This window comes from Panthera tigris, chromosome B1 (assembly GCF_018350195.1).
Source record: "Panthera tigris isolate Pti1 chromosome B1, P.tigris_Pti1_mat1.1, whole genome shotgun sequence".
NCBI classification, from domain to species: Eukaryota; Metazoa; Chordata; class Mammalia; order Carnivora; family Felidae; genus Panthera; species Panthera tigris.
In genome coordinates, this window is record NC_056663.1 from 114,175,437 (window position 1) to 114,192,438 (window position 17,002).

Consider the following 17,002-nt stretch of genomic DNA (forward strand, 5'->3'; position numbering starts at 1 on the left):
GCACCCTGGGTCCGTGAACTTCACAAAGTAGGTTCTGTTATCCTTATCCTACGGGAAGCTGAGGCACGGGGAGGTGAATGCAGCCAGGCTCACACAGACAGTGAGAAGGAAAACCAACGCTCAGTATCAGAATTCACACTTGGGCCACACGCTCTTCCAGTTGCCCTGGGCTGAGACCCTGACAGCAGTCCTGGCAAGCAGTTTTCAAGTTAGAGTGTAGACAGGTAGCCATGGTGAGGTGAGTTGTGGTACTGTGGGCAGATTCCGTTAGAGATCGATGCAGACGGCTCTTCTGGGCCCTCTTCTCTTGCTGATTCTTCCTCCTGTCCAGCCCGCGTCCCTCTGCCCTCCTCACTGGGTCCCCATCCTAATCCTTCATGACAACCTCAGTTATCATGGGGTTCCACTACCTTTACCCGGGAGTCCATACCTGGCTGTGAACCAGCTTGGAGTCTGCAGCTGCATTCGGAATTGAAGCCACCATTTCTTTTCCCTCTGTCGTAGTGGCTTCAGTTCTCCCTACAAAAATAACATTTCCCATAACTGCTTCTCAATGCAGGGAGGACAGCAAGGTAAAGAGGAACGTGCACCCCTGGCCAGTGGTCTTCAAACAGGGCCTCAGTTTCCCTATTGGAAAAATGCAAGGACAGAATTAAAGTGATTTCAAGGTCTCTCACTGCTTTATGCTTTGAAAAGCTTCCGTGCAGTCTTTCAACATTCTCTCTTACAGATTGCTTTTCTAGTATATTCCAGGAGCAGGGAGAGATTAGAGTCATGTTGTATGTTTCTACAATAGCCACAAAACTCTCTTCTCTCTTTAACGTGTGCCAGTATTAGTACCTCAGCTGTGTCCTGTTGATTTGATAGCAATCATCTGTACTGTGGCATCAGTCACTAATTCACTTTTCGATGCAGAGCTCAGAGTTACACATTCTTGGTTATCAGCAAAACTGTTTCTAGAAAGACCATTATCTCTTCAAAGTGCATCACTTTAACATAACGTTTAGATAGAGATTTTCTTAGGTTGAAAAGCAGAGGAATGCCGTGGGCTCACTACAGCCGGCAAGAGAGGAGGTAGCTTCTTAATATTAAACCAGATTATATCTAAGTCCTCTTCATCAGGTCATCATGCTGTTTCTGCTTACTCCTGGTTCTCATCCTCAAGTGGGCCCTTGTGTTAAGCTGTGCCTATTGATTGGATGTATTTGGACAGCTCATTGCTAATATATAGAGTGTTCACATGGCCAGTAGAGACTCTCTGTCTCCAGCAGAGGAATATACCAGTCATAGTAGTGTGTGTATATGTATGTGTATATTCTGTTCCATTCCGACTGTGGACAGGCACTTCTCTCAAATACTGCACATTTGCTGTAATTTGACGTCATTTGATGGTGACAGATTGTATGTTATATATGACATGTGCCTCTGAGAGTGGTCCTGACTTCTCTCCTTTTCTAGAATGCAAGGTGTTTTCCTTGCCCTTTAGCCGCTGCTCACTATATTCCATGTTTTCTCCCTAAGTGTTAAATCTCGTAACTTCAGCTTACAGAGTTTTTCCACTTACCAAAGTCATCTTAGCATTTCATACTGCTTTACGCTGACTATCCAGACTTTCACCTCTGTGCCTTTGCTGTTCTCCTCATTTTGACCTCTCCCCTTCACAGGCCCCTCAAGGTGGTAGTGGCGATAAAAGTCTTTCTACAGTAACCACTCTCTGGAGGGGCTCAGTTGATACTTCTTTTCATCCAGCTGTATCAACAACAGGGGTGATGATGATGATGATGACGACGACGACGATGACGACGATTATAGCAGCAGCAGCATTTGTGTGGCTCTTTGTATACAGAATGCTCTTACCTCTATCATTTATGCAAGCTTGGTCCTCCCTGGCTTGTTTTTACAGATTCTTTACTTAACTCTGAAAATATTTTTTAGGTTAATTTGCTTACCAAATGGATAAAGGAGAGAGAAAAATCTCTGAAGGACAATTTTTCTTTGTTTCTTGTTTTGCTTGAATGCTAAATACTCTAGGCTGTTTCAGAGTCCAGAGTCCTTGAATGCTTGTAACTGCCTAAATATACTGAATTTCTACAATGAAAAAAAATGGAATTTTGATGACTTTTAATGAAATAGGTCACATTTTGAGTAATTGAAACTTCCTGAAGTTTCCCTAACACATACTTGCATTTCAACACACAAAAAGGGAAAGAAATCCAGGTAACTTTAAACTTACTTGTTGCCTTTCTTCTATTCTTTTTCTTCACATGGTGGTTTTTAATGAGTCTAGTATCTAGAGCTGAATCTTTTATAGCTGAAAGTAGAGTAAACCAACTTTCAACCTGAATGTGTCCTCTTATTCAAAATTTTGTGAGCAGTGGTGACGGTGGGTGGCCGAATGGTAGAAATAGCTCTATGTTGCTTCATCCTCCCTTCTTTCTCCTCTGTCTCAACGCACCTATCTTCAGTTTATTCGTGGCCCCAACCTCTCAGTGTGGTTGTTACTGTTTTGTGTTTACCCTTCCTCCCGTTTTGAAGAGTGCCAGGGAAAACTTGTTGAATTCTTCGAAGAGCAGATTTGTAGATGTCTTGTGTTTTGATATTTTGACAGCACTAGGTGCAGAGTTGGGTTTAAGGTGCTTGTGATCTGTGGCAAAAACAGGATGTTTTAGGTGAGCCTGACTGTACAGGCGGTAGGCTTGTGGTAGGGTGGGTGCTCCCTGACTTTGGTCCCCATTTCCCCCTCCACACCCACAACAATTCTATTTCTTTGTGTGCATATTAGTTTCAGGGACTTGTCTAGGGGCAGTCATTCAGTAGATGCTCCATTCCCCCATGTAACACGGCTCCACTGGTCCCCAGTCCCTATTCTCCAAAGCAAACTTGAATGGCTCTCTTCCCCTGCGCTTGGTCAACAACAGCAACGCCAAGCCCTATGGACCTCTTTCATCTGATCCCTTTCTGCCTTCATCAGAACCTCTCTGTCCCATGTACTTTGTGTCTGGTTTCGAAATTGAAAATTCTTGATTTGTGGATTTACTGGCTTCATGCATTTATTCTTCTTTGGTCACATATGACCTTAAACAAAGAGAATGGTTTCCATTGGTACCATTAATTTGACACATGGTGTGTTTTTCACTTCAGTTAATATCTCAACTTTGAACAGCATTCTCCAATTACAGCTTCTAGGCTTATGGCAGCACCAGGCTTCCACTTCGAGGCTCCTGCCTCTTCTGTTGTTGTTTCCACTCTAAAAGGGCAGTTTCTGCCCATGCTTTCTTGACATTGCTTAATGATGTACTTTATGGGTCTCTTGGGGACGTCGAAGAGACAGATGACGCTTTACTCTGTGGAGTGAGACCCTGGCTTGACTCTGCCTTTTCTGAGAGGGTTTAAGTTTAAAATGAGGAGCACATATGAATCATATTCATGCTAAGGCATTTGTATTAGGTACAAATGACATTTGGTTACTGTGAAGCAGATACTGGTTTATTTGTACATTTTTTAAGAGCCAGGAACTGATGCAAAAACTTAATTAATAGCAGCTCACTTAATCCTTAACAACCTTCTGAACTAGGTACTGTTATCATGATCCTTATTTTCAAATGGGGCACAGAAAGACAAGTAACTTACCCAGGGTCATCTAATAAGTGGCAGAGATGAGATTCAGAGCTTGGCAATCTGGTCTGGGCACCATCCTTTTTACCCCCATCATATGGCTATGAGGGTCCAGGTGGTAGGGTGGCCAGATAGTCCTGGGTACCATTTCAAGAGACACATTCTCTTCGCCTGTGAAAAACTAAGGTCAGAATACTCTATACAGAGGATTGGGGCACATGATGAGAAAGTGACCCTCAGGCCAAGGAGCTCTTTGGCATTGGCCCTTCGGAGTAGATCTCTCAGGCGCTCATCTGACTACGCCAAAGCTATCATAGGCTCACGGAGCAGGGTTCCAGGGACGAGAGTTTCTAAATCCCCGACAGCCATATGATGTAGACCAGTTGCTAACATGTCAACATAATCTAGGTTGGCTGGTACCAGTACACCGTTCCAGCACCACTGAACCACTGTTTCGTGTCTGTCTCTTTGCCTGCTCTGACCACTAGCTGCTGACCTCTGAAGGGAGGATTACGGCAGGGCTTGATTTCATGGGCGAGAAGATGTAGCACGAATAGTCCTCTTTAAGCCATTTGCCACTCTTGTATGCCAACACGTTTCTTGCTCACCTTGTTTTCTTCTACCTCATCCTTCAACTCTCCTTTTAAATAAGGTAGTAGAGATAAATGACAGAATCAGGGATGAGAATTGCTGTGGTAGTTGCAGAAGGGAAGGCATCTCTCTTTTGTAGCCTCTCTTGTTTTCCTCTCCTCTCCTCCCCTCAAGCGGGAGTTTTGGGACTCTAGCATAGCCTGGTTGCTGCAAGGCTAACCAACAGTGCAGTTCACTGGCTGGGTCACCGGGCACACTCAGCAGATGGTGCTCTCAGAAATGAACTATAGGCCAATGTGCTGGGGATTGAGATGAAGGTACAGCTCTTGTGAAGCCATCAAAGCTTTAGATACGTTCAGGAAAAAAACAAAACAGTGGGAATGGGAGGGGAAGGCAGAGAGTCAAGTCTGCATGGGGGCATCTTATAAGTGAGTGTTCTTCATTTACCTTCATAGGGGTTCTATTCAGATTGTCCTCATGAATAATCCTTTTCTTCCTTTTGTGACTCATGTGTTCGTTCTTTGATGTAATCTGAGGAAATATTGGGGTGAGGGGGAGGTGTTGACAAGCCCTGTATTCTGCTTAAGAGAAACTTGGAGGAAATTATTTGCCTGAATTTGCCCAATTGTTAGGAAACTCAGCATATAAAAAGACCTAACTTCTTTCAATTTAATAAATGCTCAAACAGACATATTTCAGAGACCTCATGGTTATTGGACCCATCCAAGGTTTGAAACCTGTGAGGGATTGCCAGGTAGTTATTGAGCAGCTACTAGGACTGTGACTTCTATATATTTCTCCTTAATCCTTACCACAACACTGTAAGGTGGATATTAACATTTCCATTTTACAGTGGAAGAAGAAGAGGTTAAGTAAGTTGACAAGGATTATAAAGGGTGTGGAGTCAAGATTCGAACCCAGATCTGTCAGTCTTGGCACTATACCAGGAGGCCTGCATGGAGAGCCTATGCTGGGAGAGGGACATAGATTAGCTGGGATGATTTCCTGAGAGCGGTGAAAAGGGGGACATTCTTAGGAAGGCGAAGACATAAAGGACGGTGATGTGTTTCTCTGTTGGAAAATAACCTCCTGTGTTGTTTTGTTATTAAATGTTGGTAGCACAAGTGTCAATCTCAAAGACCATTATAATCATCCTATTAGCAACCTTCTAGGCAACAGACATCCTTGTATCACCAGGGACAGATTGAAGCTATTAAACTGTAGAGATAGCAAATGCCTACACCGTATGATGTTTGGAAGAAATTCTGACTTCAGAGAAATGAGTATAAAATAATGCAACATGTTAATTTTAGAAAGTGAAAACAGGCCCCATAAGGAAATGATTATAATACTTAGTGACCCCTGTTGCTGTACTCAAAATAGCACACAAAAATTTAACAAGTATTGTTTGGAGGATGTTAATTTTCTACCTGGAAAACTGTTTAGCCAACATTGCCATCTGCCTTTCTTCCCCATCTCCCCTCCTCATTGGGGGCTACTTGCCCTTGCTGAATATAATAAACAATTGAAGGGAAAAGCAGTTCTAATACAAATCCTCATTACTTTCCCTTTCACACCCCTCCCCCACTAGACTTTAAAAGTGATAATTGCTTGAAATACTGGGAGAAAGTAATTTGTATTGTTAAAGCTCTGGTGAACTTCAAACAAATCTGTTCTGTAATGGTGACTTCTTTTAATTATGGGGCTGGGCAGATGGGTATTTCTGTGGACCTGCTGCACCTGACCCCCACCGTCCCCCACCCCTAACACACACACATTCCCAAGAGCTTGGGACTTGATGGAAAATAACTTGTCTGGATTTTTTTTTTTTTTTTTTTTTAATCTGTGCCTATACAACAGGAGGCCATAGTTTAGAACCTCAGGGAATGTCTTTGTGTTCAGGACCCTAAATGTTTGGGCTCTGTTTCTAGATTAACTTTTGTATAGGTAAAGGTAATATATAATGCTTCTCACCATTCTAAGCATGTCACATATGTTTATTTTTGTTTGACACTGACACAGTACTTACCATGCGCCAGGCGCTGTTCTAAGTGGTTTATAGACATTAACACACGTACTCCTCACAGAGTCCTTCGTGGGTGCTCCTGTTCTTCCCCATTTTTCAAAAGAGGAATCTGGGGCACGTGGAGGTGGAGTGAACTTGCCAAAGCCAGGCAACCCAGGCAGTCTGGCTCCAGACAGAGTTCATGCCTGATCACCTTACTATACTGGAAGACAACTTGTCCCCTCTTCGTTTTCAGAGACGTTCTAGATGACCGCCTCCAGCAAGTCAACAGCATTTAGTTTTCATCTGTTAATCATTGAAACAGATTGAGGAAGTGCTCAGGCTAAAACACTAAGGAGGAATAGTGGATGGCCTTACAGGGAATGGATTTTTCTTTCCTCGCATTTAATTAGTTCTTCCACACAGGTGCTAACTCAAATATGCCAAAAGATTTCATGCCCACAGCAGATAAGTAGCTTCTAGAAGATTTAACAAATTTTCTTTTGTCTGCCAAGCTCCTTTGTTATCAAAACATCCCTAGGTAGAAATGTAAGTTTTTATAGATCAATGTTTGCATGCTAAACTGGGGACACAGGAGGGACCTATTGAATTTGATCCTCGGTCTGGATCCAATCCTGTATTCCTGGTTGCAGACAGAGAATGAAAAACACACATAAGTCAGCTCTAATTATTAGTAAGAGCTTCTCTCCAGATCTTCTAATATAATTAAGAGGGTTAATAGGGGCATGAGTGAAGCTCAACAGGAAGGGCTTGTTTGCTTGTTTTCTGTTTATTTTTAAACCTAATATTTAACTGTTACTCCTAGTTTCATGCAAGTGTACCTTATAAATAAGGAAATTGAGAAGGTAGTGGTTTGTATGGGTTTTATGGGTGATCCTGTTTACCTCCTGGAAAACATCTGGTAAGATGAAGTGGGACATCTTTGCAGCACTTGACCTCAGTTTCTCCTGACCGTGTGGCTGCCTGTATTTTGCTGGAAGTGTCCCCAGTTCCAGGGCCATTGGGTATCTGCCATGTTGTAATATGATTGAGTTATACACATTCAGAAGAAAAATGCCAATTCTTATGCATGTCATTGCTTAAATTTGGGTAGGAAAGAACCAAGTCCAGTAAAACATAAGTGCTGCACCTCCTAACCAGGTCAGGTTGCAAGGAGAAAGGGTATATATACTATAAGTGAGTCAAATCTAGAAGAAGCCGAAAGTAAGAAAGAGGTGCTATGGCAAACTGATGACAGATAAGATGATGATAAACTGAGACCTTTTAATTACCAGCACAATGTTATGGCTTGTTACAAAACTGTCATCTCTTGCAAAGCACCTGAAGGTTGATGTGGAAAATCTGAGCCATTTGGAGAGGAAACCTCAAAGTTGAAGCACACTGTTATAAAGCCACGTATCAAGGTTGAGGTCCCTTGCAGCTGTACACTTTCCAGAATGATTGAACATATGGTTGGGTCTTACCGATACTTCCATCTCTCTCTTGAATTTGGCTGGAGAAGAGTTTGACTTCATGGCTTTCTTTGTCTTACCCATCTCTGTCCAGAGGACCTGTCCCTTTCTAGCCAGCCTCACACTGTGCTGTCTGGCTCTGGGTCATCAGAGGTGTGCTTTCTGAGGATATCCTGGTTCCCGTTGCAAGACCTTCGTATGGTATCTGTCCCCACCTGATCTGTGCCTGTGCTAGGTTTTCTGTACCTTGTTCTCTCAGTCACAGGGGAAATGGCACTGAAAGCAGCAGAGTGGGCTTGGGCAAGGAGTGTTGCACTCCATGATAGAGGACGTGATGCCCAGTTGTTCTGCTTTGATGGGCCTAATAAAATAGTATCAAAGTGTGTGTGTGTGTGTGTGTGTGTGTGTGTGTGTGTGTAGATAATCTTTTACTTGACAGAAACATAGGGGGAAATTTTGTAAAAAACCTAAAAATTTACATGTGAGGCTTACTTCAGTGGCTATCCAAAATAAAATTCATTATTTCTTTTATACTAGAAAGCTCAAGTAACACAAAAATTTCCCTTTTATATATGTAGAATACAATTTTTTCTTTGGTTATAAGGCTAATGCATGATATCCTTGGCAAAATTTTTGGAATATACAGAAAAGCACAAGAGACAAAAATCACCTCTAGTCTTACAAGTTAACATTGTGCTTAGCTTTTCAGTGCATATATTTCCATTCTTTTCTGTTTGTAGACTTTATATGAAATACCATTTTTCTCAGAACTGAGCCTGCTACACCTGTGTGATCTTTTCAGAAAATGGTTTTCCCTGTCTATGCCTATGAACTCCATCATGTTTATCTGCAGAGGTCACTGACCTCAGCCCTTCTTCCAGGCATGAGTCTGTACATTCATGCAGAATACAAGCGGTGAAGGGCAGAGAGAGGGGCTGTTTAAAGGCCTAGTCAGCCTGTTCACCAACACCGAAGGGCCTTTTCATCTTAAGAGGCATGAGAGGTGTGGGGCTAGTTTTTTTCATGTTTTCCAGTCAGGTTCAAGTTACCAGACCACTGTTGGGCTCTGGGTGACATACTGTCTGTGCTGGCCCGCTGTCTGATTTCTACTCGTCTCTCTGCTGTTACCCGTTTCTCAGCCTGTCTACTTCCTCACCTAGGTGGGTTTCCTCTCTCTGAGCATTCACAAAAATCGAAAGGGAATAGAAATATGTGTAAACAGACTTCGATTGTTGGGGGTTTTTTGGATGATCATGTGACGTCACTTTTTTTTTTATATATTTTTTACTAATATGACTGGGTTTTGGAAAAACAATTCTCTTTGTACAACTGATATTTATTTTTTTCTTTTTTTAAAAATTATTTTTAATTTACATCCAAGTTAGCATATAATGCAACAATGATTTCAGGAGTAGATCCCTTAATGCCCCTTACCCATTTAGCCCATCACCCCTCTCACAACCCCTCCAGTAACCCTCTGTTTGCTCTCCATATTTAAGAGTCTCTTATGTTTTGTCCCCCTCCCTGTTTTTATATTATTTTTGCTTACCTTCCCTTGTTTCCATCTGTTCTATATCTTAAAGTCCTCCTATGAGTGAAGTCATATGACTTTTGTCTTTCTCTAATTTCACTTAGTATAATACCTTCTAGTTCCATCCATGTAGTTGTAAATGGCAAGATTTCATCCTTTTTAATTGCCGGGTAATATTCCGTCGTATATATAAACCACATCTTCTTTATTCATCTGTCGATGGACATTTGGGCTCTTTCCAATACTTTGGCTATTGTCGATAGTGCTGCTATAAACATGGGAGTGCATGTGCCCCTTCGAAACAGCACACCTGTATCCCTTGGATAAACACCTAGTGCAACTGATCTTTAAAACTCATCCATGATAAAAGGTAGCATTGTGAAGTCTGTAGGATGCCTGGGGACCAGAAAAAGTCAGGCCTTGGAGTCTGACTTTGGCTCTGCCACTTTCTAGCCCAGTGACCTCATGCAAGTCAGTTTGTTAATTTTGTCACATGAAATGACAACAAAAATATCTGTAATTGGTACATGGATGTGTGGCATTATCATCACTGCCAGTTTGTTTCCCGTGAACATGGAAAACCCAGCCTGTTACTGATCCTCATCCACCTCCCTTTCCCACTCTGGTCCACAAAGGCAGCCTCATGCTCTCTGAGGTTTCTGTAGTTTGGAAGCCTGGAAGCTTTTTTCTCCGGGCCCTTCCCTTCCCCACCACACCCAGTCTGTCACCAGTTAGCTCCTTGTCCTCTGTCTGCTCTGTGGTGCTCAGGTCTGGGACCATTCCCTCTGTCAGCACCATCCCCCCATCCTGATGCCTGCTGCCGGACTTGCTCCTCTCCCACCCGGTGTAGTTTCCTTTGAACGTTCCATGTTACAGTTACTTGCATATATGTCTTACCTGCTGGAGTTAGATACTAAGTTCCTTGAGAAAGGACGTGAGATTTTACTTCTCTTTGTCCCAGTTGCCATGCTTCCTTGTCTGGCCCTGCACTAACAAGGTGGGGGGGGGGGTGCTCCATTGAAAGTTTAATGAAGAGAACTGAACTGATTAGATTGTTCATTCTCCCTGAGCCAGATTTGGGCTCACCTTTGAGCACTTTTGGCCTATCTGGTCATGGCACCGTGTCCTAGGTGGAGCACTGGACCCAGAGTGGGAAGATCTGGAGTCTGGCTGCATATGACTAGCTACCTAACTTCTCTGGAAGTCGCTTTCCTCATTGGACACTGAGGGTAGTCAGGCTTGTGGGCCCTTAGGCTCCTTCCAGCTCTCAAATTCCACTTTAATAAACTGCTTTGCACTCAATCACTTTGAAGTGGCAATTTTCCCCCTCTCGTATGAGATAAAATGAATATTTCATCTCAAGCCCAGAAGTCATTTTGCACATATCCTATGATGGGAGGCTAATGAAACCCTGATCGAGACTTTACATTGCTAGAGATGGGATCGTTTTCGTTGCTCTATCATAACAATTTGGCCAGATCTTCTATAGAGAAATGAAACAGAAGACTTAAAAATTCATTCATTACAGTAAAAAATCATCTTTTGAAACATTATTGAAATTAATTTTGAAGCCCAGTGGGAAAATGGAGCTATGTGAAGTGAAAACAATTTAAAATTCTAAGGGAGTAGCCTTTAAGCTTTTTATTTCAACCCTAGTAGTCCTCCTAAGGAGTAGATATTTCATTGAAGTAGACTCTTCACAGACTTGAAGTTTAAAAAATTGTTGCATTTTTTAAATATAGGAAAAAATACAAACCATAGCAGCGTGCCAAGTTAAAAATGTATAGTTTTGAAGTTACTGATGACTACCACCCTGGCTTGGTGACTGGGCCAGCAGAAGTCCCTTGCGTTTTTCTGTGCATGCCTTGCTTCAGAGTCTGCAAGGGGTGCACCCTTAAGCTCCCACAGCACATGCCCATCTGTCCACCTGGCAGCCGAGAGCAAGCTGACAGACAGTGCCGCTTCCCAGAAGGATTGTATGCACCCTAATCCTTCTCCAGCATGTTGGGGAATACCTGAAAAGGCCACCTCCAGTGCCCAACTGTCAGTTCACTGGCGGTGTGCACCAAGAGTTAGACTGATGCTGTTTATGGAATCACTCCAGAGAGCATTCCTGTAAGGGGAGGGGCAGAAAAGGGCTAATAACAGCCTTAGTGCCATCACTGTGAGATAGGCTCCGGAAGTGTGTCTGTGGGAAGGTGGGAGGCTAGCTGCTAGTTAGGTCTTAGTACGATAATGTGGGTATTTTCCGTGTCCCTAAACACACACAGTATGTCATGCTTTTGCTGCGGGCTGTGCTTTGGTTATATATAATCCAAAGTTTGGCCTTCTCAGATTCCCCTGCCATCAGTGCATGGGAAATTACTAGGTTCAGAGATACAGAAGCCATAAACAGTGGGATTTCACTTCAATTTGCCTTACATATAAAGTAAAGCTAGCCTCCATTCAGTCCAAATCAGTTTTTGTGACTTCAGTTTGTTTTTAAAAATGGAGATGTATGGGGCACCTGAGTGGCTCAGTCAGCTAAGCGTCCGACTTCAGCTCAGGTCATGATCTTGCGGTCTGTGAGCTCAAGCCCCACATTGGGCTCTGAACTGTCAGCTCAGAGCCTGAAGCCTGCTTTGGATTCTGTGTGTGTGTGTCTCTCTCTCTGCCCCTCCCCTGCTCTCAAAAATAAACATAAAAAAAAGGTTTAAAAAAATTGAGGTGTAATTCACTAACATAAAATTCAACATTTAAATTGTACAATTTAATGGTTTTTTTTTTAATTTTTTTTTTTTTAACGTTTATTTTATTTTTGAGACAGAGGGAGATAGAGCATGAACGGGGGAGGGGCAGAGAGAGAGGGAGACACAGAATCGGAAGCAGGCCTCAGGCTCTGAGCCATCAGCCCAGAGCCCGACGCGGGGCTCGAACTCACGGACCGTGAGATCGTGACCTGAGCTGAAGTCGGACGCTTAACCGACTGAGCCACCCAGGCACCCCAATGGTTTTTAGCATATTCACTAAGTTGTGGACTATCACCACTGATTCCAGAACATTTCCATCACTTCCAAAAGAAACCCTTTACCTATTAGTAGTTAGTCCCAATTTCCCTCTTCCATCAGGTTCTTAGAGCCACTCATCTACTTTCTGTCTTTATGGATTTGCCTATTCTGGACATTTCATATAAATGGAATCACATGACCTTTTTTGTCTGGTTTATTTCACTTAGCATGGTTTTTAAGGTTCATCCATATTGTAGCATGTATCAGAAATTCATTCCTTTTTATGGTGAATGCTGTTCCATTGTAGGGATATATCACAGTTTATCCATTCATCAGTTGATAGGCATTTGGGTTGTTTTCAATTTTCAGCTATTAGGAATAGTGCTGCTATGAACATTTGTATAAGAGTATTTATGCAAACACATGTTTTCAGTTCTCTTGGGCGCAATACCTAGGAGAGGAATTCCTAGGCCATATTCTGTTTGACTTTTTGAGGAACTGAAAAGCAATTTTCCTATTTCTTTTAACTATTTTTAACGCCCTAAGTATCACCTAGTTAAAAATTTTAAAGAGCAGTAACAGTTAAACAAAACGTATCTAGTTAGAGAAAACACAACTGAATTAGTCATAAGCTGAGAGAGAAAATTCCAGGTTTTGTTAAACAAAAGAAAATGTGTTACTTACAGTAGTTTGTGTTATCTGCACATTTATCCATTAAAACTGGCTTAAATAGGGTTGGAGAAAGTGAAAATGACCATTATTAACATAGACTGGCAACTTAAAGGGAAAGTAAAAAATAGCACATAGATTTCTCAACATGATGATTCTTTTTTCTACGGACAGGATTTCTCTGAATAGAGTGATAGCTTTACATTCTTTCTTGACATTCCACTCATCAGCTTTGCTTGGGAATTACGAGGCTCGTGAATAATTTATTGACTGTACTATTCATTAGCATGATAAGTTGATACTGCATAACAATTTCAAAAACATGAACACAGATGATGATAGCAATGATAGCATTTTAAGAGGAAGGGAATGCTCTGCAGTGGTTTCTTGTTGTCCTGTGCATTTCTAGTCTGACATTTCTCAGACCTGCCTCTGAGGTCCTGTTGGCTGCTGCAGGTCACCTTCTCAGACCAACCTAAGAGGGGGCATTGGCCACTGGATAATAAGAAAGGGGATCGCATCAAGTTTGGTGAAAGGAAACAGGATTGAGTCCAGCCTTTTCTACTTATTGTGTGAAGTTGGTTGGACTTTCTGGAGTTTTTGTGTCCTTACTAAAAATTTGGGGATGTTGACAATACTTTTCTTACAGGGGGTGGTGGGATCAAAATGAAATAAGGAACATGAAAACACTTTGTAAACTAACGTAAATTTGGTTGTTTTGTTATAGTTCAATTCTGGCTCCCCCCCCCCCCACCACTACCCCAAGACCTCAGCCTTTCCTTGGAGTGGCTTCTTCATAGCTGGACCCAACTGCCAAAGCTGCAGCCTCTTTGCAATAACGTACTCAGAGGAGACCTGAAAGTGAGACTCCTGAAATAAAGCCAAATCTTCTTCCATATTTGCTGTTAATGTAGGACCATAGCTCTTCAATCATGCAATTCGTAGAGCCTCCAACTACTGAGGGGCAGCTCACTTTGTCGGTGGAGATGTTGGGCAGGCCTTTTTGTGCATGTGCAATGAACTGTATAGGTGGCTGCTATCTTTCTGCCCCTCTGATGGGGGGGAATGCCACTTTCCTTGTCACAGACTTGTCCAACTGGGCTTGTCTCTGAAGGTTGATTTTTTTTTTTTTAAGTTTATTTATTTTGAGAGACCGTGTGAGAGGGAAGAGCATAGAGAAGAAGAGAGAGAATCCCAAGCAGGCTCTGCACTGTCAGCATGGAGCCCAACACGGGCCTGGTTCCCACAAACCGTGAGATCACGACCTGAGCAGCAGAAGCCAAGAGCCAAAGCCTAACCAACTGAGCCACCCAGGTGCCCCTGTCTCTGAAGGTTAATTTAATGTTGGAGATTCAAGGTAGATTTGGGTGCAGCAATACCCAGTGGGTTCAGGCTTTGCTGCTGGAAGGGAGAAGCCTTTAATGGAGTTTTGGCAGTATGACCCCATTTCATCTGGAGGTCCTGTCCTGAGATCATGATGAGCATAACCTTACAAGTCTTCACGCTGGGAACAAGGTTTAAAGACAATTAAAATGCTCCTGTTTTCTGTCTTAACATCTGTTCTGTGAGCTTTATTGGTGTTCCTTCACGTTACCAGTACATGCTGCCATTGAACCTGTGCCCCATCAGCAGTGTGACATTCATCCATCTTCAACTGATTTTTAAAATGTTGAGGTAAATAAGTCATCTCTAATTGTACATGGTTCTTTTTTGTTTTGCTTTGTTTTTTGCCTTCCTAACTTTCTTCTTCTGTAGCTGCTACTAGAAAAATCCAAAGTACAGGATATTAGACTATTGTAATTCAAAGCTTTAGAACCCTTGGGATCACAGGGTCATCAGTGCTGGAAAGGGCATTGAATATATTCAGGCCCACATTTATTGATGGCAGCAATCCAACCCTTAAGGTGCCATTCAAGTTGTTACAGCTGAGGTTCTTGTCTACCCCCTCCTCGCCCCTGCATTTGCCTTTCTTGCTTCTTCTTGTGTTTGTGGATCATCTGTGGTGTTTCTTGGCTCCCCAGTGTATATCTTTCCATCTTCTGTATTATCCTCCCCAGCCAGTCATCCTTTCATCTCCTTTCACTCAGACATCTTTAAAATATTGGTGTTCAGGAGCACCCGTGTGGCTCAATTGGTTAAGCATCTGACTCTTGATTTTGACTCAGGTCATGATCCCAGGGTCATGGGATTGAGCCCTGCATTGGGCTCCACGCTGAGCATGGAGCCTGCTTGGGATTCTGTCTCTCCCTCTGCCCCTTCCCCGTGCTTGCATGCATGTGCACGTGTGCTCTCTCCCTTAAAAAAAAAATATATATATATAATATATATATAATATATATAATATATATATAATATATATATAATATATATAATATATATATAATATATATAATATATATAATATATATATAATATATATATAATATATATAATATATATAATATATATAATATATAATATATAATATATATAATATATATATTATATATATATAATATATATAATATATATATATGTATGTATGTATTCAGATGGAGCAGACAACACAGGTTAAAGAAGTGAATTAAAATGCCTTCATGCATCTCAGTGGACCATATTGTAACATATTTGCATCACAGAAAAAATGTTCTTATACGAAGAAGTTATCTTAGGGAAGTAGAGGCTGCAAATCAGTAGTGAAACAATGATTGAGAGGATGCTTTGAGGCCATTACTGTTACAGTAAATTTCAAAGTTACCTTTATTTGGTTTTCACCGAACTCATACACGTTGATTCAGGTAATATTTTCTCAGTTTAGGAAATGAGCCTAATGACTTCCTTTTTCCAAAGTGGAATTAATATGGTGTTTACATGGTGTTTTACCATTTGCAAAATGTTTTTCTATGCATGATCCCATCTGATCCTTACACAAACGTAGCCAGGGAAAATATCGGCCTCATTTAATGGGAAATCTGAAACACAGAAGGGGTGAGTCATTTGCCTAAGTTCACACAGCAAATAGCAGGTAGGACGAGGAATAGTAAGTATCCAGGTCTTTTGACTTCAACTTCACTATGCTATTATTCTTGCCCAAGAACCAGCCCCTACTTCCAATCATGGATGGTATCACAACCTGGGCAAAAGCATTATTAAAGAGTTGAGTGTCTTAAAGGACATTGTTTAATCAACCCTTACATTATTTTTGCCTCTTTGTAACTCTCCCTAAAATTCATAATTATTTTCAGATATCCCTATAAGAATTGATGTTACATTGCCTGAATGAATGTGCTGCAAAGACAACAAATAGCCTCTCATCTCCCTCTGTTTTAATATTGAGTCCCATGCCAGATTCTGTGCAGGTGGCCTGAATAATTGCAGTCTGACATACTGCCCTCATGTTGAAAGCTGCATTCTTTAATGCATACGTGACATGGTCTTGATTATTTCCTTTTCTGTGTAAGATACGTTTGTCATAGATAACTTTAAAAATAATTATAGTAGGCATTTTTACACTTTTTTTACTACATTAATTATTTCCTTGAAAAGAGGGAGGAAAATACCCATGAATCTTCTGCATGTCTCTTCTCATTTCTGTGCAGTGGAACTCCTTCTCTATCTGGTGACTCAGACTGTGTGCTGTTGAGGCCCAGAGGCGAGAAACCAGGGAGAGGAATTAATGACCAATGGCCACACATTCCTGAAGTGTTGGCAGGACCTGGGAGCATGGAGCAGGTCATCCTAGATCATGTCAAGTGATGATCTTTTGAAATTTCTTGTCCCGGAATGGTTTCAGACAAAGATCAAAATTATGTTCCTGTTGCTTGTCAAAGAGAAATAAAGAAAGAAAACTTTGTTTCACCTCATAATTTAGGAAGGGTTTCAGTGGTCCCCAGTAGTGTGCTGTTACATGTTCAACAACCAGCTTCAGGGGAAGTGGCACTGACTTTTCACATTTGCCAGTTTCCCTGGTGTAAATAATCCCACCATGAACAATTTCTAGCTATCAACATAATATTAACAGACTCTCAAAATTTATGAAAGTTTAGGAATTTTCTCTTTAAAGCTAGTACAAGCCAGCTCCAACACGCTACCGTAAATTAAAGGCAACCTAGGTCACTCTTGGGAAAGATTTCTAGATGGGGCATTCAGTGTC

At 41.7% G+C, this 17,002-nt stretch overlaps 1 protein-coding gene across 9 annotated transcripts in view; it reads left to right on the forward strand.

The window, feature by feature from the left end:
• LEF1 (lymphoid enhancer binding factor 1) overlaps positions 1-17,002 on the forward strand; it is a 126,405-nt gene that overhangs the window by 53,259 nt on the left and 56,144 nt on the right. The window lies entirely within an intron of this gene.